Consider the following 24,504-nt stretch of genomic DNA (forward strand, 5'->3'; position numbering starts at 1 on the left):
ACTCTCACATCTGTAGTTGTTAGTTACATACAGTCCTGGACTTCTTATACTCTCACATCTGTAGTTGTTACAGTTACATACAGTCCTGGACGTCTTATACACTCACATCTGTAGTTGTTAGTTACATACAGTCCTAGACTTCTTATACTCTCACATCTGTAGTTGTTAGTTACATACAGTCCTGGACTTCTTATACTCTCACATCTGTAGTTGTTACAGTTACATACAGTCCTGGACGTCTTATACACTCACATCTGTAGTTGTTAGTTACATACAGTCCTGGACTTCTTATACTCTCACATCTGTAGTTCTTAGTTACATACAGTCCTGGACTTCTTATACTCTCACATCTGTAGTTCTTAGTTACATACAGTCCTGGACTTCTTATACTCTCACATCTGTAGTTGTTACAGTTACATACAGTCCTGGACTTGTTATACACTCACATCTGTAGTTGTTACAGTTACATACAGTCCTGGACTTCGTATACTCTCACATCTGTAGTTGTTACAGTTACATACAGTCCTGGACTTCTTATACTCTCACATCTGTAGTTGTTAGTTACATACAGTCCTGGACTTCTTATACACTCACATCTGTAGTTGTTACAGTTACATTCAGTCCTGGACTTCTTATACTCTCACATCTGTAGTTGTTACAGTTACATACAGTCCTGGACTTCTTATACACTCACATCTGTAGTTGTTACAGTTACATTCAGTCCTGGACTTCTTATACTCTCACATCTGTAGTTCTTAGTTACATACAGTCCTGGACTTCTTATACTCTCACATCTGTAGTTGTTACAGTTACATACAGTCCTGGACTTCTTATACTCTCACATCTGTAGTTGTTACAGTTACATACAGTCCTGGACTTCTTATACACTCACATCTGTAGTTGTTACAGTTACATACAGTCCTGGACTTCTTATACTCTCACATCTGTAGTTCTTAGTTACATACAGTCCTGGACTTCTTATACTCTCACATCTGTAGTTGTTACAGTTACATACAGTCCTGGACTTCGTATACTCTCACATCTGTAGTTGTTAGTTACATACAGTCCTGGACTTCTTATACTCTCACATCTGTAGTTGTTACAGTTACATACAGTCCTGGACTTCTTATACTCTCACATCTGTAGTTCTTAGTTACATACAGTCCTAGACTTCTTATACTCTCACATCTGTAGTTGTTAGTTACATACAGTCCTAGACTTCTTATACTCTCACATCTGTAGTTCTTAGTTACATACAGTCCTGGACGTCTTATACTCTCACATCTGTAGTTGTTAATTACATACAGTCCTGGACTTCTTATACTCTCACATCTGTAGTTGTTACAGTGTCATACAGTCCTGGACTTCTTATGCTCTCACATCTGTAGTTCTTAGTTACATACAGTCCTGGACTTCTTATACTCTCACATCTGTAGTTCTTAGTTACATACAGTCCTGGACTTCTTATACTCTCACATCTGTAGTTGTTACAGTTACATACAGTCCTGGACTTCTTATACACTCACATCTGTAGTTGTTACAGTTGCATACAGTCCTAGACTTCTTATACTCTCACATCTGTAGTTCTTAGTTACATACAGTCCTGGACTTCTTATACTCTCACATCTGTAGTTGTTACAGTTACATACAGTCCTGGACTTCTTATACTCTCACATCTGTAGTTGTTAGTTACATACAGTCCTAGACTTCTTATACTCTCACATCTGTAGTTGTTACAGTTACATACAGTCGTGGACTTCTTATACTCTCACATCTGTAGTTGTTAGTTACATACAGTCCTGGACTTCTTATACTCTCACATCTGTAGTTGTTAGTTACATACAGACCTGGACTTCTTATACTCTCACATCTGTAGTTGTTAGTTACATACAGTCCTGGACTTCTTATACTCTCACATCTGTAGTTGTTAGTTACATACAGTCCTGGACTTCTTATACTCTCACATCTGTAGTTGTTACAGTTACATACAGTCCTGGACTTCTTATACTCTCACATCTGTAGTTGTTACAGTTACATACAGTCCTGGACTTCTTATACTCTCACATCTGTAGTTGTTAGTTACATACAGTCCTAGACTTCTTATACTCTCACATCTGTAGTTGTTACAGTTACATACAGTCGTGGACTTCTTATACTCTCACATCTGTAGTTGTTAGTTACATACAGTCCTAGACTTCTTATACTCTCACATCTGTAGTTGTTACAGTTACATACAGTCCTGGACTTCTTATACTCTCACATCTGTAGTTGTTAGTTACATACAGACCTGGACTTCTTATACTCTCACATCTGTAGTTGTTACAGTTACATACAGTCCTGGACTTCTTATACTCTCACATCTGTAGTTGTTACAGTTACATACAGTCCTGGACTTCTTATACTCTCACATCTGTAGCTGTTAGTTACATACAGTCCTAGACTTCTTATACTCTCACATCTGTAGTTGTTACAGTTACATACAGTCGTGGACTTCTTATACTCTCACATCTGTAGTTGTTAGTTACATACAGTCCTGGACTTCTTATACTCTCACATCTGTAGTTGTTAGTTACATACAGACCTGGACTTCTTATACTCTCACATCTGTAGTTGTTAGTTACATACAGTCCTGGACTTCTTATACTCTCACATCTGTAGTTGTTAGTTACATACAGTCCTGGACTTCTTATACTCTCACATCTGTAGTTGTTACAGTTACATACAGTCCTGGACTTCTTATACTCTCACATCTGTAGTTGTTACAGTTACATACAGTCCTGGACTTCTTATACTCTCACATCTGTAGTTGTTAGTTACATACAGTCCTAGACTTCTTATACTCTCACATCTGTAGTTGTTACAGTTACATACAGTCGTGGACTTCTTATACACTCACATCTGTAGTAGTTACAGTTACATACAGACCTGGACTTCGTATACTCTCACATCTGTAGTTGTTACAGTTACATACAGTCCTGGACTTCTTATACTCTCACATCTGTAGTTGTTAGTTACATACAGTCCTAGACTTCTTATACTCTCACATCTGTAGTTGTTAGTTACATACAGTCCTAGACTTCTTATACTCTCACATCTGTAGTTGTTACAGTTACATACAGTCCTGGACTTCTTATACTCTCACATCTGTAGTTGTTAGTTACATACAGTCCTAGACTTCTTATACTCTCACATCTGTAGTTGTTAGTTACATACAGTCCTAGACTTCTTATACTCTCACATCTGTAGTTGTTAGTTACATACAGTCCTGGACTTCTTATACTCTCTCATCTGTAGTTGTTAGTTACATACAGTCCTGAACTTCTTATACTCTCACATCTGTAGTTGTTAGTTACATACAGTCCTGGACTTCTTATACTCTCACATCTGTAGTTGTTACAGTTACATACAGTCCTGGACTTCTTATACTCTCACATCTGTAGTTCTTAGTTACATACAGTCCTGGACTTCTTATACTCTCACATCTGTAGTTGTTAGTTACATACAGTCCTGGACTTCTTATACTCTCACATCTGTAGTTGTTAGTTACATACAGTCCTAGACTTCTTATACTCTCACATCTGTAGTTGTTACAGTTACATACAGTCCTGGACTTCTTTTCCTCTCACATCTGTAGTTGTTAGTTACCTACAGTCCTGGACTTCTTATACTCTCACATCTGTAGTTGTTACAGTTACATACAGTCCTGGACTTCTTATACTCTCACATCTGTAGTTGTTACAGTTACATACAGTCCTGGACTTCTTATACTCTCACATCTGTAGTTGTTACAGTTACATACAGTCCTGGACTTCTTATACACTCACATCTGTAGTTGTTAGTTACATACAGTCCTAGACTTCTTATACTCTCACATCTGTAGTTGTTAGTTACATACAGTCCTAGACTTCTTATACTCTCACATCTGTAGTTGTTACAGTTACATACAGTCCTGGACTTCTTATACTCTCACATCTGTAGTTGTTACAGTTACATACAGTCCTGGACTTCTTATACACTCACATCTGTAGTTGTTAGTTACATACAGTCCTAGACTTCTTATACTCTCACATCTGTAGTTGTTAGTTACATACAGTCCTAGACTTCTTATACTCTCACATCTGTAGTTGTTAGTTACATACAGTCCTGGACTTCTTATACTCTCACATCTGTAGTTGTTAGTTACATACAGTCCTGGACGTCTTATACTCTCACATCTGTAGTTGTTAGTTACATACAGTCCTAGACTTCTTATACTCTCACATCTGTAGTTGTTACAGTTACATACAGTCCTGGACGTCTTATACTCTCACATCTGTAGTTGTTAGTTACATACAGTCCTGGACTTCTTATACTCTCACATCTGTAGTTGTTAGTTACATACAGTCCTGGACTTCTTATACTCTCACATCTGTAGTTGTTAGTTACATACAGACCTGGACTTCTTATACTCTCACATCTGTAGTTGTTAGTTACATACAGTCCTGGACTTCTTATACACTCACATCTGTAGTTGTTAGTTACATACAGTCCTGGACTTCTTATACTCTCACATCTGTAGTTGTTACAGTTACAGACAGTCCTGGACTTCTTATACTCTCACATCTGTAGTTGTTACAGTTACATACAGTCCTAGACTTCTTATACACTCACATCTGTAGTTGTTACAGTTACATACAGTCGTGGACTTCTTATACTCTCACATCTGTAGTTGTTACAGTTACATACAGTCCTGGACTTCTTATACTCTCACATCTGTAGTTGTTACAGTTACATACAGTCCTGGACTTCTTATACTCTCACATCTGTAGTTGTTAGTTACATACAGTCCTGGACTTCTTATACTCTCACATCTGTAGTTGTTACAGTTACATACAGTCCTGGACTTCTTATACACTCACATCTGTAGTTGTTACAGTTACATACAGTCCTAGACTTCTTATACACTCATATCTGTAGTTGTTACAGTTACATACAGTCCTGGACTTCTTATACTCTCACATCTGTAGTTGTTACAGTTACATACAGTCCTAGACTTCTTATACACTCACATCTGTAGTTCTTAGTTACATACAGTCCTGGACTTCTTATACTCTCACATCTGTAGTTGTTACAGTTACATACAGTCCTGGACGTCTTATACTCTCACATCTGTAGTTGTTACAGTTACATACAGTCCTGGACTTCTTATACTCTCACATCTCCAGTTGTTACAGTTACATACAGTCCTGGACTTCTTATACTCTCACATCTGTAGTTGTTAGTTACATACAGTCCTGGACTTCTTATACTCACATCTGTAGTTGTTACAGTTACATACAGTCCTGGACTTCTTATACTCTCACATCTCCAGTTGTTACAGTTAAATACAGTCCTGGACTTCTTATACTCTCACATCTGTAGTTGTTAGTTACATACAGTCCTGGACTTCTTATACTCTCACATCTGTAGTTCTTAGTTACATACAGTCCTGGACTTCTTATACTCTCACATCTGTAGTTGTTAGTTACATACAGTCCTGGACTTCTTATACTCTCACATCTGTAGTTGTTAGTTACATACAGTCCTAGACTTCTTATACTCTCACATCTGTAGTTGTTAGTTACATACAGTCCTGGACTTCTTATACTCTCACATCTGTAGTTGTTACAGTTACATACAGTCCTGGACTTCTTATACTCTCACATCTGTAGTTGTTACAGTTACATACAGTCCTGGACTTGTTATACACTCACATCTGTAGTTGTTACAGTTACATACAGTCCTGGACTTCGTATACTCTCACATCTGTAGTTGTTACAGTTACATACAGTCCTGGACTTCTTATACTCTCACATCTGTAGTTGTTAGTTACATACAGTCCTGGACTTCTTATACACTCACATCTGTAGTTGTTACAGTTACATTCAGTCCTGGACTTCTTATACTCTCACATCTGTAGTTGTTATAGTTACATACAGTCCTGGACTTCTTATACTCTCACATCTCCAGTTGTTACAGTTACATACAGTCCTGGACGTCTTATACTCTCACATCTGTAGTTGTTACAGTTACATACAGTCCTAGACTTCTTATACACTCACATCTGTAGTTGTTAGTTACATACAGTCCTGGACTTCTTATACTCTCACATCTGTAGGTGTTACAGTTATATACAGTCCTGGACTTCTTATACTCTCACATCTGTAGTTCTTAGTTACATACAGTCCTGGACTTCTTATACTCTCACATCTGTAGTTGTTAGTTACATACAGTCCTGGACTTCTTATACTCTCACATCTGTAGTTGTTAGTTACATACAGTCCTAGACTTCTTATACTCTCACATCTGTAGTTCTTAGTTACATACAGTCCTGGACTTCTTATACTCTCACATCTGTAGTTGTTAGTTACATACAGTCCTAGACTTCTTATACTCTCACATCTGTAGTTGTTAGTTACATACAGTCCTGGACTTCTTATACTCTCACATCTGTAGTTGTTACAGTTACATACAGTCCTGGACTTCTTATACTCTCACATCTGTAGTTCTTAGTTACATACAGTCCTGGACTTCTTATACTCTCACATCTGTAGTTCTTAGTTACATACAGTCCTGGACTTCTTATACTCTCACATCTGTAGTTGTTACAGTTACATACAGTCCTGGACTTGTTATACACTCACATCTGTAGTTGTTACAGTTACATACAGTCCTGGACTTCGTATACTCTCACATCTGTAGTTGTTACAGTTACATACAGTCCTGGACTTCTTATACTCTCACATCTGTAGTTGTTAGTTACATACAGTCCTGGACTTCTTATACACTCACATCTGTAGTTGTTACAGTTACATTCAGTCCTGGACTTCTTATACTCTCACATCTGTAGTTGTTACAGTTACATACAGTCCTGGACTTCTTATACACTCACATCTGTAGTTGTTACAGTTACATTCAGTCCTGGACTTCTTATACTCTCACATCTGTAGTTCTTAGTTACATACAGTCCTGGACTTCTTATACTCTCACATCTGTAGTTGTTACAGTTACATACAGTCCTGGACTTCTTATACTCTCACATCTGTAGTTGTTACAGTTACATACAGTCCTGGACTTCTTATACACTCACATCTGTAGTTGTTACAGTTACATACAGTCCTGGACTTCTTATACTCTCACATCTGTAGTTCTTAGTTACATACAGTCCTGGACTTCTTATACTCTCACATCTGTAGTTGTTACAGTTACATACAGTCCTGGACTTCGTATACTCTCACATCTGTAGTTGTTAGTTACATACAGTCCTGGACTTCTTATACTCTCACATCTGTAGTTGTTACAGTTACATACAGTCCTGGACTTCTTATACTCTCACATCTGTAGTTCTTAGTTACATACAGTCCTAGACTTCTTATACTCTCACATCTGTAGTTGTTAGTTACATACAGTCCTAGACTTCTTATACTCTCACATCTGTAGTTCTTAGTTACATACAGTCCTGGACGTCTTATACTCTCACATCTGTAGTTGTTAATTACATACAGTCCTGGACTTCTTATACTCTCACATCTGTAGTTGTTACAGTGTCATACAGTCCTGGACTTCTTATGCTCTCACATCTGTAGTTCTTAGTTACATACAGTCCTGGACTTCTTATACTCTCACATCTGTAGTTCTTAGTTACATACAGTCCTGGACTTCTTATACTCTCACATCTGTAGTTGTTACAGTTACATACAGTCCTAGACTTCTTATACACTCACATCTGTAGTTCTTAGTTACATACAGTCCTGGACTTCTTATACTCTCACATCTGTAGTTGTTACAGTTACATACAGTCCTGGACGTCTTATACTCTCACATCTGTAGTTGTTACAGTTACATACAGTCCTGGACTTCTTATACTCTCACATCTCCAGTTGTTACAGTTACATACAGTCCTGGACTTCTTATACTCTCACATCTGTAGTTGTTAGTTACATACAGTCCTGGACTTCTTATACTCACATCTGTAGTTGTTACAGTTACATACAGTCCTGGACTTCTTATACTCTCACATCTCCAGTTGTTACAGTTAAATACAGTCCTGGACTTCTTATACTCTCACATCTGTAGTTGTTAGTTACATACAGTCCTGGACTTCTTATACTCTCACATCTGTAGTTCTTAGTTACATACAGTCCTGGACTTCTTATACTCTCACATCTGTAGTTGTTAGTTACATACAGTCCTGGACTTCTTATACTCTCACATCTGTAGTTGTTAGTTACATACAGTCCTAGACTTCTTATACTCTCACATCTGTAGTTGTTAGTTACATACAGTCCTGGACTTCTTATACTCTCACATCTGTAGTTGTTACAGTTACATACAGTCCTGGACGTCTTATACACTCACATCTGTAGTTGTTAGTTACATACAGTCCTAGACTTCTTATACTCTCACATCTGTAGTTGTTAGTTACATACAGTCCTGGACTTCTTATACTCTCACATCTGTAGTTGTTACAGTTACATACAGTCCTGGACGTCTTATACACTCACATCTGTAGTTGTTAGTTACATACAGTCCTGGACTTCTTATACTCTCACATCTGTAGTTCTTAGTTACATACAGTCCTGGACTTCTTATACTCTCACATCTGTAGTTCTTAGTTACATACAGTCCTGGACTTCTTATACTCTCACATCTGTAGTTGTTACAGTTACATACAGTCCTGGACTTGTTATACACTCACATCTGTAGTTGTTACAGTTACATACAGTCCTGGACTTCGTATACTCTCACATCTGTAGTTGTTACAGTTACATACAGTCCTGGACTTCTTATACTCTCACATCTGTAGTTGTTAGTTACATACAGTCCTGGACTTCTTATACACTCACATCTGTAGTTGTTACAGTTACATTCAGTCCTGGACTTCTTATACTCTCACATCTGTAGTTGTTACAGTTACATACAGTCCTGGACTTCTTATACACTCACATCTGTAGTTGTTACAGTTACATTCAGTCCTGGACTTCTTATACTCTCACATCTGTAGTTCTTAGTTACATACAGTCCTGGACTTCTTATACTCTCACATCTGTAGTTGTTACAGTTACATACAGTCCTGGACTTCTTATACTCTCACATCTGTAGTTGTTACAGTTACATACAGTCCTGGACTTCTTATACACTCACATCTGTAGTTGTTACAGTTACATACAGTCCTGGACTTCTTATACTCTCACATCTGTAGTTCTTAGTTACATACAGTCCTGGACTTCTTATACTCTCACATCTGTAGTTGTTACAGTTACATACAGTCCTGGACTTCGTATACTCTCACATCTGTAGTTGTTAGTTACATACAGTCCTGGACTTCTTATACTCTCACATCTGTAGTTGTTACAGTTACATACAGTCCTGGACTTCTTATACTCTCACATCTGTAGTTCTTAGTTACATACAGTCCTAGACTTCTTATACTCTCACATCTGTAGTTGTTAGTTACATACAGTCCTAGACTTCTTATACTCTCACATCTGTAGTTCTTAGTTACATACAGTCCTGGACGTCTTATACTCTCACATCTGTAGTTGTTAATTACATACAGTCCTGGACTTCTTATACTCTCACATCTGTAGTTGTTACAGTGTCATACAGTCCTGGACTTCTTATGCTCTCACATCTGTAGTTCTTAGTTACATACAGTCCTGGACTTCTTATACTCTCACATCTGTAGTTCTTAGTTACATACAGTCCTGGACTTCTTATACTCTCACATCTGTAGTTGTTACAGTTACATACAGTCCTGGACTTCTTATACACTCACATCTGTAGTTGTTACAGTTGCATACAGTCCTAGACTTCTTATACTCTCACATCTGTAGTTCTTAGTTACATACAGTCCTGGACTTCTTATACTCTCACATCTGTAGTTGTTACAGTTACATACAGTCCTGGACTTCTTATACTCTCACATCTGTAGTTGTTAGTTACATACAGTCCTAGACTTCTTATACTCTCACATCTGTAGTTGTTACAGTTACATACAGTCGTGGACTTCTTATACTCTCACATCTGTAGTTGTTAGTTACATACAGTCCTGGACTTCTTATACTCTCACATCTGTAGTTGTTAGTTACATACAGACCTGGACTTCTTATACTCTCACATCTGTAGTTGTTAGTTACATACAGTCCTGGACTTCTTATACTCTCACATCTGTAGTTGTTAGTTACATACAGTCCTGGACTTCTTATACTCTCACATCTGTAGTTGTTACAGTTACATACAGTCCTGGACTTCTTATACTCTCACATCTGTAGTTGTTACAGTTACATACAGTCCTGGACTTCTTATACTCTCACATCTGTAGTTGTTAGTTACATACAGTCCTAGACTTCTTATACTCTCACATCTGTAGTTGTTACAGTTACATACAGTCGTGGACTTCTTATACTCTCACATCTGTAGTTGTTAGTTACATACAGTCCTAGACTTCTTATACTCTCACATCTGTAGTTGTTACAGTTACATACAGTCCTGGACTTCTTATACTCTCACATCTGTAGTTGTTAGTTACATACAGACCTGGACTTCTTATACTCTCACATCTGTAGTTGTTACAGTTACATACAGTCCTGGACTTCTTATACTCTCACATCTGTAGTTGTTACAGTTACATACAGTCCTGGACTTCTTATACTCTCACATCTGTAGCTGTTAGTTACATACAGTCCTAGACTTCTTATACTCTCACATCTGTAGTTGTTACAGTTACATACAGTCGTGGACTTCTTATACTCTCACATCTGTAGTTGTTAGTTACATACAGTCCTGGACTTCTTATACTCTCACATCTGTAGTTGTTAGTTACATACAGACCTGGACTTCTTATACTCTCACATCTGTAGTTGTTAGTTACATACAGTCCTGGACTTCTTATACTCTCACATCTGTAGTTGTTAGTTACATACAGTCCTGGACTTCTTATACTCTCACATCTGTAGTTGTTACAGTTACATACAGTCCTGGACTTCTTATACTCTCACATCTGTAGTTGTTACAGTTACATACAGTCCTGGACTTCTTATACTCTCACATCTGTAGTTGTTAGTTACATACAGTCCTAGACTTCTTATACTCTCACATCTGTAGTTGTTACAGTTACATACAGTCGTGGACTTCTTATACACTCACATCTGTAGTAGTTACAGTTACATACAGACCTGGACTTCGTATACTCTCACATCTGTAGTTGTTACAGTTACATACAGTCCTGGACTTCTTATACTCTCACATCTGTAGTTGTTAGTTACATACAGTCCTAGACTTCTTATACTCTCACATCTGTAGTTGTTAGTTACATACAGTCCTAGACTTCTTATACTCTCACATCTGTAGTTGTTACAGTTACATACAGTCCTGGACTTCTTATACTCTCACATCTGTAGTTGTTAGTTACATACAGTCCTAGACTTCTTATACTCTCACATCTGTAGTTGTTAGTTACATACAGTCCTAGACTTCTTATACTCTCACATCTGTAGTTGTTAGTTACATACAGTCCTGGACTTCTTATACTCTCTCATCTGTAGTTGTTAGTTACATACAGTCCTGAACTTCTTATACTCTCACATCTGTAGTTGTTAGTTACATACAGTCCTGGACTTCTTATACTCTCACATCTGTAGTTGTTACAGTTACATACAGTCCTGGACTTCTTATACTCTCACATCTGTAGTTCTTAGTTACATACAGTCCTGGACTTCTTATACTCTCACATCTGTAGTTGTTAGTTACATACAGTCCTGGACTTCTTATACTCTCACATCTGTAGTTGTTAGTTACATACAGTCCTAGACTTCTTATACTCTCACATCTGTAGTTGTTACAGTTACATACAGTCCTGGACTTCTTTTCCTCTCACATCTGTAGTTGTTAGTTACCTACAGTCCTGGACTTCTTATACTCTCACATCTGTAGTTGTTACAGTTACATACAGTCCTGGACTTCTTATACTCTCACATCTGTAGTTGTTACAGTTACATACAGTCCTGGACTTCTTATACTCTCACATCTGTAGTTGTTACAGTTACATACAGTCCTGGACTTCTTATACACTCACATCTGTAGTTGTTAGTTACATACAGTCCTAGACTTCTTATACTCTCACATCTGTAGTTGTTAGTTACATACAGTCCTAGACTTCTTATACTCTCACATCTGTAGTTGTTACAGTTACATACAGTCCTGGACTTCTTATACTCTCACATCTGTAGTTGTTACAGTTACATACAGTCCTGGACTTCTTATACACTCACATCTGTAGTTGTTAGTTACATACAGTCCTAGACTTCTTATACTCTCACATCTGTAGTTGTTAGTTACATACAGTCCTAGACTTCTTATACTCTCACATCTGTAGTTGTTAGTTACATACAGTCCTGGACTTCTTATACTCTCACATCTGTAGTTGTTAGTTACATACAGTCCTGGACGTCTTATACTCTCACATCTGTAGTTGTTAGTTACATACAGTCCTAGACTTCTTATACTCTCACATCTGTAGTTGTTACAGTTACATACAGTCCTGGACGTCTTATACTCTCACATCTGTAGTTGTTAGTTACATACAGTCCTGGACTTCTTATACTCTCACATCTGTAGTTGTTAGTTACATACAGTCCTGGACTTCTTATACTCTCACATCTGTAGTTGTTAGTTACATACAGACCTGGACTTCTTATACTCTCACATCTGTAGTTGTTAGTTACATACAGTCCTGGACTTCTTATACACTCACATCTGTAGTTGTTAGTTACATACAGTCCTGGACTTCTTATACTCTCACATCTGTAGTTGTTACAGTTACAGACAGTCCTGGACTTCTTATACTCTCACATCTGTAGTTGTTACAGTTACATACAGTCCTAGACTTCTTATACACTCACATCTGTAGTTGTTACAGTTACATACAGTCGTGGACTTCTTATACTCTCACATCTGTAGTTGTTACAGTTACATACAGTCCTGGACTTCTTATACTCTCACATCTGTAGTTGTTACAGTTACATACAGTCCTGGACTTCTTATACTCTCACATCTGTAGTTGTTAGTTACATACAGTCCTGGACTTCTTATACTCTCACATCTGTAGTTGTTACAGTTACATACAGTCCTGGACTTCTTATACACTCACATCTGTAGTTGTTACAGTTACATACAGTCCTAGACTTCTTATACACTCATATCTGTAGTTGTTACAGTTACATACAGTCCTGGACTTCTTATACTCTCACATCTGTAGTTGTTACAGTTACATACAGTCCTAGACTTCTTATACACTCACATCTGTAGTTCTTAGTTACATACAGTCCTGGACTTCTTATACTCTCACATCTGTAGTTGTTACAGTTACATACAGTCCTGGACGTCTTATACTCTCACATCTGTAGTTGTTACAGTTACATACAGTCCTGGACTTCTTATACTCTCACATCTCCAGTTGTTACAGTTACATACAGTCCTGGACTTCTTATACTCTCACATCTGTAGTTGTTAGTTACATACAGTCCTGGACTTCTTATACTCACATCTGTAGTTGTTACAGTTACATACAGTCCTGGACTTCTTATACTCTCACATCTCCAGTTGTTACAGTTAAATACAGTCCTGGACTTCTTATACTCTCACATCTGTAGTTGTTAGTTACATACAGTCCTGGACTTCTTATACTCTCACATCTGTAGTTCTTAGTTACATACAGTCCTGGACTTCTTATACTCTCACATCTGTAGTTGTTAGTTACATACAGTCCTGGACTTCTTATACTCTCACATCTGTAGTTGTTAGTTACATACAGTCCTAGACTTCTTATACTCTCACATCTGTAGTTGTTAGTTACATACAGTCCTGGACTTCTTATACTCTCACATCTGTAGTTGTTACAGTTACATACAGTCCTGGACTTCTTATACTCTCACATCTGTAGTTGTTACAGTTACATACAGTCCTGGACTTGTTATACACTCACATCTGTAGTTGTTACAGTTACATACAGTCCTGGACTTCGTATACTCTCACATCTGTAGTTGTTACAGTTACATACAGTCCTGGACTTCTTATACTCTCACATCTGTAGTTGTTAGTTACATACAGTCCTGGACTTCTTATACACTCACATCTGTAGTTGTTACAGTTACATTCAGTCCTGGACTTCTTATACTCTCACATCTGTAGTTGTTATAGTTACATACAGTCCTGGACTTCTTATACTCTCACATCTCCAGTTGTTACAGTTACATACAGTCCTGGACGTCTTATACTCTCACATCTGTAGTTGTTACAGTTACATACAGTCCTAGACTTCTTATACACTCACATCTGTAGTTGTTAGTTACATACAGTCCTGGACTTCTTATACTCTCACATCTGTAGGTGTTACAGTTATATACAGTCCTGGACTTCTTATACTCTCACATCTATAGTTGTTAGTTACATACAGTCCTGGACGTCTTATACACTCACATCTGTAGTTGTTACAGTTACATACAGTCCTGGACTTCTTATACTCTCACATCTGTAGTTGTTAGTTACATACAGTCCTGGACTTCTTATACTCTCACATCTGTAGTTGTTAGTTACATACAGTCCTGGACTTCTTATACTCTCACATCTGTAGTTGTTACAGTTACATACAGTCCTGGACGTCTTATACTCTCACATCTGTAGTTCTTAGTTACATACAGTCCTGGACTTCTTATACTCTCACATCTGTAGTTGTTACAGTTACATACAGTCCTAGACTTCTTATACTCTCACATCTGTAGTTGTTAGTTACATACAGTCCTGGACTTCTTATACTCTCACATCTGTAGTTGTTAGTTACATACAGTCCTGGACGTCTTATACTCTCACATCTGTAGTTCTTAGTTACATACAGTCCTGGACTTCTTATACTCTCACATCTGTAGTTTTTACAGTTACATACAGTCCTGGACTTCTTATACTCTCACATCTGTAGTTGTTACAGTTACATACAGTCCTGGACTTCTTATACTCTCACATCTGTAGTTGTTAGTTACATACAGTCCTGGACTTCTTATACTCTCACATCTGTAGTTGTTACAGTTACATACAGACCTGGACTTCTTATACTCTCACATCTGTAGTTGTTAGTTACATACAGTCCTGGACTTCTTATACTCTCACATCTGTAGTTCTTAGTTACATACAGTCCTGGACTTCTTATACTCTCACATCTGTAGTTCTTAGTTACATACAGTCCTGGACGTCTTATACTCTCACATCTGTAGTTCTTAGTTACATACAGTCCTGGACTTCTTATACTCTCACATCTGTAGTTCTTAGTTACATACAGTCCTGGACTTCTTATACTCTCACATCTGTAGTTGTTAGTTACATACAGTCCTGGACTTCTTATACTCTCACATCTGTAGTTGTTAGTTACATACAGTCCTAGACTTCTTATACTCTCACATCTGTAGTTGTTACAGTTACATACAGTCCTGGACGTCTTATACACTCACATCTGTAGTTGTTACAGTTACATACAGTCCTGGACTTCTTATACTCTCACATCTGTAGTTCTTAGTTACATACAGTCCTGGACTTCTTATACTCTCACATCTGTAGTTCTTAGTTACATACAGTCCTGGACTTCTTATACTCTCACATCTGTAGTGGTTACAGTTACATACAGTCCTGGACTTCTTATACTCTCACATCTGTAGTTGTTACAGTTACATACAGTCCTGGACTTCTTATACTCTCACATCTGTAGTTCTTAGTTACATACAGTCCTGGACTTCTTATACTCTCACATCTGTAGTGGTTACAGTTACATACAGTCCTGGACTTCTTATACTCTCACATCTGTAGTTGTTACAGTTACATACAGTCCTGGACTTCTTATACTCTCACATCTGTAGTTCTTAGTTACATACAGTCCTAGACTTCTTATACTCTCACATCTGTAGTTGTTAGTTACATACAGTCCTAGACTTCTTATACTCTCACATCTGTAGTTCTTAGTTACATACAGTCCTGGACGTCTTATACTCTCACATCTGTAGTTGTTAATTACATACAGTCCTGGACTTCTTATACTCTCACATCTGTAGTTGTTACAGTGTCATACAGTCCTGGACTTCTTATGCTCTCACATCTGTAGTTCTTAGTTACATACAGTCCTGGACTTCTTATACTCTCACATCTGTAGTTCTTAGTTACATACAGTCCTGGACTTCTTATACTCTCACATCTGTAGTTGTTACAGTTACATACAGTCCTGGACTTCTTATACACTCACATCTGTAGTTGTTACAGTTGCATACAGTCCTAGACTTCTTATACTCTCACATCTGTAGTTCTTAGTTACATACAGTCCTGGACTTCTTATACTCTCACATCTGTAGTTGTTACAGTTACATACAGTCCTGGACTTCTTATACTCTCACATCTGTAGTTGTTAGTTACATACAGTCCTAGACTTCTTATACTCTCACATCTGTAGTTGTTACAGTTACATACAGTCGTGGACTTCTTATACTCTCACATCTGTAGTTGTTAGTTACATACAGTCCTGGACTTCTTATACTCTCACATCTGTAGTTGTTAGTTACATACAGACCTGGACTTCTTATACTCTCACATCTGTAGTTGTTAGTTACATACAGTCCTGGACTTCTTATACTCTCACATCTGTAGTTGTTAGTTACATACAGTCCTGGACTTCTTATACTCTCACATCTGTAGTTGTTACAGTTACATACAGTCCTGGACTTCTTATACTCTCACATCTGTAGTTGTTACAGTTACATACAGTCCTGGACTTCTTATACTCTCACATCTGTAGTTGTTAGTTACATACAGTCCTAGACTTCTTATACTCTCACATCTGTAGTTGTTACAGTTACATACAGTCGTGGACTTCTTATACTCTCACATCTGTAGTTGTTAGTTACATACAGTCCTAGACTTCTTATACTCTCACATCTGTAGTTGTTACAGTTACATACAGTCCTGGACTTCTTATACTCTCACATCTGTAGTTGTTAGTTACATACAGACCTGGACTTCTTATACTCTCACATCTGTAGTTGTTACAGTTACATACAGTCCTGGACTTCTTATACTCTCACATCTGTAGTTGTTACAGTTACATACAGTCCTGGACTTCTTATACTCTCACATCTGTAGCTGTTAGTTACATACAGTCCTAGACTTCTTATACTCTCACATCTGTAGTTGTTACAGTTACATACAGTCGTGGACTTCTTATACTCTCACATCTGTAGTTGTTAGTTACATACAGTCCTGGACTTCTTATACTCTCACATCTGTAGTTGTTAGTTACATACAGACCTGGACTTCTTATACTCTCACATCTGTAGTTGTTAGTTACATACAGTCCTGGACTTCTTATACTCTCACATCTGTAGTTGTTAGTTACATACAGTCCTGGACTTCTTATACTCTCACATCTGTAGTTGTTACAGTTACATACAGTCCTGGACTTCTTATACTCTCACATCTGTAGTTGTTACAGTTACATACAGTCCTGGACTTCTTATACTCTCACATCTGTAGTTGTTAGTTACATACAGTCCTAGACTTCTTATACTCTCACATCTGTAGTTGTTACAGTTACATACAGTCGTGGACTTCTTATACACTCACATCTGTAGTAGTTACAGTTACATACAGACCTGGACTTCGTATACTCTCACATCTGTAGTTGTTACAGTTACATACAGTCCTGGACTTCTTATACTCTCACATCTGTAGTTGTTAGTTACATACAGTCCTAGACTTCTTATACTCTCACATCTGTAGTTGTTAGTTACATACAGTCCTAGACTTCTTATACTCTCACATCTGTAGTTGTTACAGTTACATACAGTCCTGGACTTCTTATACTCTCACATCTGTAGTTGTTAGTTACATACAGTCCTAGACTTCTTATACTCTCACATCTGTAGTTGTTAGTTACATACAGTCCTAGACTTCTTATACTCTCACATCTGTAGTTGTTAGTTACATACAGTCCTGGACTTCTTATACTCTCTCATCTGTAGTTGTTAGTTACATACAGTCCTGAACTTCTTATACTCTCACATCTGTAGTTGTTAGTTACATACAGTCCTGGACTTCTTATACTCTCACATCTGTAGTTGTTACAGTTACATACAGTCCTGGACTTCTTATACTCTCACATCTGTAGTTCTTAGTTACATACAGTCCTGGACTTCTTATACTCTCACATCTGTAGTTGTTAGTTACATACAGTCCTGGACTTCTTATACTCTCACATCTGTAGTTGTTAGTTACATACAGTCCTAGACTTCTTATACTCTCACATCTGTAGTTGTTACAGTTACATACAGTCCTGGACTTCTTTTCCTCTCACATCTGTAGTTGTTAGTTACCTACAGTCCTGGACTTCTTATACTCTCACATCTGTAGTTGTTACAGTTACATACAGTCCTGGACTTCTTATACTCTCACATCTGTAGTTGTTACAGTTACATACAGTCCTGGACTTCTTATACTCTCACATCTGTAGTTGTTACAGTTACATACAGTCCTGGACTTCTTATACACTCACATCTGTAGTTGTTAGTTACATACAGTCCTAGACTTCTTATACTCTCACATCTGTAGTTGTTAGTTACATACAGTCCTAGACTTCTTATACTCTCACATCTGTAGTTGTTACAGTTACATACAGTCCTGGACTTCTTATACTCTCACATCTGTAGTTGTTACAGTTACATACAGTCCTGGACTTCTTATACACTCACATCTGTAGTTGTTAGTTACATACAGTCCTAGACTTCTTATACTCTCACATCTGTAGTTGTTAGTTACATACAGTCCTAGACTTCTTATACTCTCACATCTGTAGTTGTTAGTTACATACAGTCCTGGACTTCTTATACTCTCACATCTGTAGTTGTTAGTTACATACAGTCCTGGACGTCTTATACTCTCACATCTGTAGTTGTTAGTTACATACAGTCCTAGACTTCTTATACTCTCACATCTGTAGTTGTTACAGTTACATACAGTCCTGGACGTCTTATACTCTCACATCTGTAGTTGTTAGTTACATACAGTCCTGGACTTCTTATACTCTCACATCTGTAGTTGTTAGTTACATACAGTCCTGGACTTCTTATACTCTCACATCTGTAGTTGTTAGTTACATACAGACCTGGACTTCTTATACTCTCACATCTGTAGTTGTTAGTTACATACAGTCCTGGACTTCTTATACACTCACATCTGTAGTTGTTAGTTACATACAGTCCTGGACTTCTTATACTCTCACATCTGTAGTTGTTACAGTTACAGACAGTCCTGGACTTCTTATACTCTCACATCTGTAGTTGTTACAGTTACATACAGTCCTAGACTTCTTATACACTCACATCTGTAGTTGTTACAGTTACATACAGTCGTGGACTTCTTATACTCTCACATCTGTAGTTGTTACAGTTACATACAGTCCTGGACTTCTTATACTCTCACATCTGTAGTTGTTACAGTTACATACAGTCCTGGACTTCTTATACTCTCACATCTGTAGTTGTTAGTTACATACAGTCCTGGACTTCTTATACTCTCACATCTGTAGTTGTTACAGTTACATACAGTCCTGGACTTCTTATACACTCACATCTGTAGTTGTTACAGTTACATACAGTCCTAGACTTCTTATACACTCATATCTGTAGTTGTTACAGTTACATACAGTCCTGGACTTCTTATACTCTCACATCTGTAGTTGTTACAGTTACATACAGTCCTAGACTTCTTATACACTCACATCTGTAGTTCTTAGTTACATACAGTCCTGGACTTCTTATACTCTCACATCTGTAGTTGTTACAGTTACATACAGTCCTGGACGTCTTATACTCTCACATCTGTAGTTGTTACAGTTACATACAGTCCTGGACTTCTTATACTCTCACATCTCCAGTTGTTACAGTTACATACAGTCCTGGACTTCTTATACTCTCACATCTGTAGTTGTTAGTTACATACAGTCCTGGACTTCTTATACTCACATCTGTAGTTGTTACAGTTACATACAGTCCTGGACTTCTTATACTCTCACATCTCCAGTTGTTACAGTTAAATACAGTCCTGGACTTCTTATACTCTCACATCTGTAGTTGTTAGTTACATACAGTCCTGGACTTCTTATACTCTCACATCTGTAGTTCTTAGTTACATACAGTCCTGGACTTCTTATACTCTCACATCTGTAGTTGTTAGTTACATACAGTCCTGGACTTCTTATACTCTCACATCTGTAGTTGTTAGTTACATACAGTCCTAGACTTCTTATACTCTCACATCTGTAGTTGTTAGTTACATACAGTCCTGGACTTCTTATACTCTCACATCTGTAGTTGTTACAGTTACATACAGTCCTGGACTTCTTATACTCTCACATCTGTAGTTGTTACAGTTACATACAGTCCTGGACTTGTTATACACTCACATCTGTAGTTGTTACAGTTACATACAGTCCTGGACTTCGTATACTCTCACATCTGTAGTTGTTACAGTTACATACAGTCCTGGACTTCTTATACTCTCACATCTGTAGTTGTTAGTTACATACAGTCCTGGACTTCTTATACACTCACATCTGTAGTTGTTACAGTTACATTCAGTCCTGGACTTCTTATACTCTCACATCTGTAGTTGTTATAGTTACATACAGTCCTGGACTTCTTATACTCTCACATCTCCAGTTGTTACAGTTACATACAGTCCTGGACGTCTTATACTCTCACATCTGTAGTTGTTACAGTTACATACAGTCCTAGACTTCTTATACACTCACATCTGTAGTTGTTAGTTACATACAGTCCTGGACTTCTTATACTCTCACATCTGTAGGTGTTACAGTTATATACAGTCCTGGACTTCTTATACTCTCACATCTATAGTTGTTAGTTACATACAGTCCTGGACGTCTTATACACTCACATCTGTAGTTGTTACAGTTACATACAGTCCTGGACTTCTTATACTCTCACATCTGTAGTTGTTAGTTACATACAGTCCTGGACTTCTTATACTCTCACATCTGTAGTTGTTAGTTACATACAGTCCTGGACTTCTTATACTCTCACATCTGTAGTTGTTACAGTTACATACAGTCCTGGACGTCTTATACTCTCACATCTGTAGTTCTTAGTTACATACAGTCCTGGACTTCTTATACTCTCACATCTGTAGTTGTTACAGTTACATACAGTCCTAGACTTCTTATACTCTCACATCTGTAGTTGTTAGTTACATACAGTCCTGGACTTCTTATACTCTCACATCTGTAGTTGTTAGTTACATACAGTCCTGGACGTCTTATACTCTCACATCTGTAGTTGTTAGTTACATACAGTCCTGGACGTCTTATACTCTCACATCTGTAGTTCTTAGTTACATACAGTCCTGGACTTCTTATACTCTCACATCTGTAGTTTTTACAGTTACATACAGTCCTGGACTTCTTATACTCTCACATCTGTAGTTGTTACAGTTACATACAGTCCTGGACTTCTTATACTCTCACATCTGTAGTTGTTAGTTACATACAGTCCTGGACTTCTTATACTCTCACATCTGTAGTTGTTACAGTTACATACAGACCTGGACTTCTTATACTCTCACATCTGTAGTTGTTAGTTACATACAGTCCTGGACTTCTTATACTCTCACATCTGTAGTTCTTAGTTACATACAGTCCTGGACTTCTTATACTCTCACATCTGTAGTTCTTAGTTACATACAGTCCTGGACGTCTTATACTCTCACATCTGTAGTTCTTAGTTACATACAGTCCTGGACTTCTTATACTCTCACATCTGTAGTTCTTAGTTACATACAGTCCTGGACTTCTTATACTCTCACATCTGTAGTTGTTAGTTACATACAGTCCTGGACTTCTTATACTCTCACATCTGTAGTTGTTAGTTACATACAGTCCTAGACTTCTTATACTCTCACATCTGTAGTTGTTACAGTTACATACAGTCCTGGACGTCTTATACACTCACATCTGTAGTTGTTACAGTTACATACAGTCCTGGACTTCTTATACTCTCACATCTGTAGTTCTTAGTTACATACAGTCCTGGACTTCTTATACTCTCACATCTGTAGTTCTTAGTTACATACAGTCCTGGACTTCTTATACTCTCACATCTGTAGTGGTTACAGTTACATACAGTCCTGGACTTCTTATACTCTCACATCTGTAGTTGTTACAGTTACATACAGTCCTGGACTTCTTATACTCTCACATCTGTAGTCGTTACAGTTACATACAGTCCTGGACTTCTTATACTCTCACATCTGTAGTTCTTAGTTACATACAGTCCTAGACTTGTTATATACTCACATCTGTAGTTGTTAGTTACATACAGTCCTGGACTTCTTATTCTCTCACATCTGTAGTTGTTACAGTTACATACAGTCCTAGACTTCTTATACTCTCACATCTGTAGTTGTTACAGTTACATACAGTCCTAGACTTCTTATACACTCACATCTGTAGTTGTTACAGTTACATACAGTCCTAGACTTCTTATACTCTCACATCTGTAGTTGTTACAGTTACATACAGTCCTAGACTTCTTATACATTCACATCTGTAGTTGTTACAGTTACATACAGTCCTGGACTTCTTATACTCTCACATCTGTAGTCGTTACAGTTACATACAGTCCTGGACTTCTTATACTCTCACATCTGTAGTTCTTAGTTACATACAGTCCTAGACTTGTTATATACTCACATCTGTAGTTGTTAGTTACATACAGTCCTGGACTTCTTATTCTCTCACATCTGTAGTTGTTACAGTTACATACAGTCCTAGACTTCTTATACTCTCACATCTGTAGTTGTTACAGTTACATACAGTCCTAGACTTCTTATACACTCACATCTGTAGTTGTTACAGTTACATACAGTCCTAGACTTCTTATACTCTCACATCTGTAGTTCTTAGTTACATACAGTCCTGGACTTCTTATACTCTCACATCTGTAGTTGTTACAGTTACATACGGTCCTGGACTTCTTATACTCTCACATCTGTAGTTGTTAGTTACATACAGTCCTGGACTTCTTATACTCTCACATCTGTAGTTGTTACAGTTACATACAGTCCTGGACTTCTTATACTCTCACATCTGTAGTTGTTACAGTTACATACAGTCCTGGACTTCTTATACTCTCACATCTGTAGTTGTTACAGTTACATACGGTCCTGGACTTCTTATACTCTCACATCTGTAGTTGTTACAGTTACATACAGTCCTGGACTTCTTATACTCTCACATCTGTAGTTGTTACAGTTACATACAGTCCTGGACTTCTTATACTCTCACATCTGTAGTTGTTACAGTTACATACAGTCCTGGACTTCTTATACTCTCACATCTGTAGTTGTTAGTTACATACAGTCGTGGACTTCTTATACTCTCACATCTGTAGTTGTTACAGTTACATACAGTCCTAGACTTCTTATACTCTCACATCTGTAGTTGTTACAGTTACATTCAGTCCTGGACTTCTTATACTCTCACATCTGTAGTTGTTACAGTTACATATAGTCCTAGACTTCTTATACTCTCACATCTGTAGTTGTTAGTTACATACAGTCGTGGACTTCTTATACACTCACATCTGTAGTTGTTACAGTTACATACAGTCCTGGACTTCTTATACTCTCACATCTGTAGTTGTTAGTTACATACAGTCCTGGACTTCTTATACTCTCACATCTGTAGTTGTTACAGTTACATACAGTCCTGGACTTCTTATACTCTCACATCTGTAGTTGTTACAGTTACATACAGTCCTGGACTTCTTATACTCTCACATCTGTAGTTGTTAGTTACATACAGTCCTGGACTTCTTATACACTCACATCTGTAGTTGTTAGTTACATACAGTCCTGGACGTCTTATACTCTCACATCTGTAGTTGTTACAGTTACATACAGTCCTGGACTTCTTATACTCTCACATCTGTAGTTGTTACAGTTACATACAGTCCTGGACGTCTTATACTCTCACATCTGTAGTTCTTAGTTACATACAGTCCTGGACTTCTTATACTCTCACATCTGTAGTTGTTAGTTACATACAGTCCTGGACTTCTTATACTCTCACATCTGTAGTTCTTAGTTACATACAGTCCTGGACTTCTTATACTCTCACATCTGTAGTTGTTAGTTACATACAGTCCTGGACTTCTTATACTCTCACATCTGTAGTTGTTAGTTACATACAGTCCTGGACTTCTTATACACTCACATCTGTAGTTCTTAGTTACATACAGTCCTGGACTTCTTATACTCTCACATCTGTAGTTGTTACAGTTACATACAGTCCTGGACTTCTTATACTCTCACATCTGTAGTTCTTAGTTACATACAGTCCTGGACCTCTTATACTCTCACATCTGTAGTTCTTAGTTACATACA

General features: G+C 37.6%; 1 protein-coding gene across 5 annotated transcripts in view; it reads right to left on the reverse strand.

The window, feature by feature from the left end:
* The window catches only part of DNMT3A (DNA methyltransferase 3 alpha), a 355,992-nt gene that overhangs the window by 140,384 nt on the left and 191,104 nt on the right, over window positions 1–24,504 (reverse strand). The gene's annotated exons all lie outside the window — the stretch shown is intronic.

Source organism: Eleutherodactylus coqui, chromosome 1, assembly GCF_035609145.1.
Source record: "Eleutherodactylus coqui strain aEleCoq1 chromosome 1, aEleCoq1.hap1, whole genome shotgun sequence".
Lineage (NCBI taxonomy): Eukaryota > Metazoa > Chordata > Amphibia > Anura > Eleutherodactylidae > Eleutherodactylus > Eleutherodactylus coqui.